Source organism: Mus caroli, unplaced genomic scaffold, assembly GCF_978045245.1.
Source record: "Mus caroli unplaced genomic scaffold, Mus_caroli_1 scaffold_9, whole genome shotgun sequence".
Classification (NCBI taxonomy): Eukaryota; Metazoa; Chordata; class Mammalia; order Rodentia; family Muridae; genus Mus; species Mus caroli.
In genome coordinates this window covers 27,730,001-27,731,977 of record NW_028227264.1, presented here as the reverse complement: position 1 = coordinate 27,731,977, position 1,977 = coordinate 27,730,001, and the positions used below count along the sequence as shown (strand labels likewise).

At 48.9% G+C, this 1,977-nt stretch overlaps 1 pseudogene; it reads left to right on the top strand.

Moving 5' to 3' along the window:
* Positions 1–559: 559 nt before the first annotated feature.
* On the top strand, positions 560–1,655 carry LOC110303740 (fructose-bisphosphate aldolase A pseudogene; annotated as a pseudogene).
* The last annotated feature ends 322 nt before the right edge of the window (positions 1,656–1,977 follow it).

The following is a 1,977-nucleotide window of genomic DNA, read 5'->3' as shown; positions in this document are numbered from 1 at the left end:
TTCTCCTGTCTACTGATTCAATTGCTAGTCTATTCTGGAAAAGTCTCAACCCTTTAGATGTTTACAGGTTCTGAGTGGTCCTTAGCTGAATGCTGGCCACATAGGAAGTATTCCATTACAGAGTGATGCCTGTGAACCTGCCTCTTCTCTGCTCACTAGCTTCCTGGCTTTGCTCTGTTCTTTTAGCTGATGTGTCTTTGCTTTGTTCCTTTCAGTAAAACTGCCCATGACAACTGAACTCTGATAGGTTCTTTTTTCCCCTCTCACTTACTTTCCTTTGCTCTTTCTTCTCCTAATTCTTTGAAGTTTAACCCAGAAAGCATCCTTTGAACCTCTGAACTTATTTCTACATCATTATGTAAATTTGGAGTGCGGCTATCCATTGTCTAGGTAAGGCAAGTGAACTTCAGTCTGCATAGTCTATCTACAATTGTCAAGAGTTCTCTAGTCCATCTCTCCCTGTCTAGCCCTATTATAAATTAGTATATACTCGACTTGGAGCTGACAAGGCTCTGTGGCTTCTTTCACTACACTACAGGAAAGTACTTCCACGGGCACCATGCCCTACCCATATCCAGCACTGACCCCGGAGCAGAAGAAGGAGCTATCTGACATTGCTCACCGAATTGTGGCTCCCGTCAAGGGCATCCTGGCTGCAGATGAGTCCACTGGAAGCATTGCCAAGCGCTTGCAGTCCATTGGTACACACGCGAACACCGAGGGGAACAGGCAGTTCTCCCGCCTGCTGCTGCTGACTGCTCTGACTGTGTGAATCCCTGCATTGGGGATTGGGGGATGGGAGTGTGATCCTCTTCCATGAGACACTGTACCAGAAGACAGATGATGGGCGTCCCTTCCCCCAAGTTATCAAGCCCAAGGGTGGTGTTGTGGGCAATTGGGGTAGATAAGGGTGTGGTTTCCCCTGGCAGGAACCAATGGCTAGATTACTACCCAAGGGCTAGATGGCCTGTCTGAATGCTGTACCCAGTATAAAAAGGATTGAACCGACTTTGCCAAGTGGCGCTGTATGCTAAAGACTGGGGAACATACTCCCTCAGCCCTTACCATCATGGAAAAATGCCAATGTTCTGGCCCGTTATGCCAGCATCTACCAGCAGAATGGCATTGTACCCATTGTGGAGCCTGAAATTCTCCCTGATGGGGACCATGACTTGAAGCAATGCCAGTATGTAACTGAGAAGGTACTGCGGCTGTCTACAAGGCTCTGAGCAACCACCATGTCTATCTGGAAGGCACATTGCTGAAGCCCAAAATGGTCACCCCTGGCCATGCTTGCACCCAGAAATTCTCCAGTGAGGAGATTGCCATGACAACGGTCACAGCACTTTGTCGTTGTTGCTGGGGTCACTTTCCTGTCTGGAAGGCAGAGTGAGGAAGAGGCATCCATCAACTTCAAAGCTATCAACAAGTGTCCACTGCTGAAGCCATGGGCCTTGACTTTCTCCTATGGCCGAGCCCTGCAGGCCTCTACTCTAAAGGCCTGGGGTGGGAAGGAGAACCTGAAGGCAGCCCTGGAGGAGTACATCAAGCAAGCCCTGGTCAACAGACTCGCTTGTCAAGGAAAGTATACCCCAAGTGGCCAGTCTGGAGCCGCAGCCAGTGAATCTCTCTTCATCTCTAACCATGCCTACTAACCAGAGCTGTTCTAAGGCTGCTTTATCAACACTTCAGGCCCCTGCCTACCCACTTGCTATTGAAGAGGATAAACTCTGTTCAGTTTTCCTGTAACCCTTCCTCGCAGGCCCTCACATGACTCTAGTGTTTGCTCACACCAGGGTGTGTCAGGGATGTATTTTCCCAAGTGCTTACATCCTCGTGAAGAAAGTGGGGTGTGAGTGGCAGAGGAGGAACGAAAGCATAAGCTCCACTGCTCACCAGTTTTCATAGAAGATAAATAGATTTGCTTTGCCATAACAAAGAATCCCCACATCTCCTAGTCAGCTCTTCTTACACCTC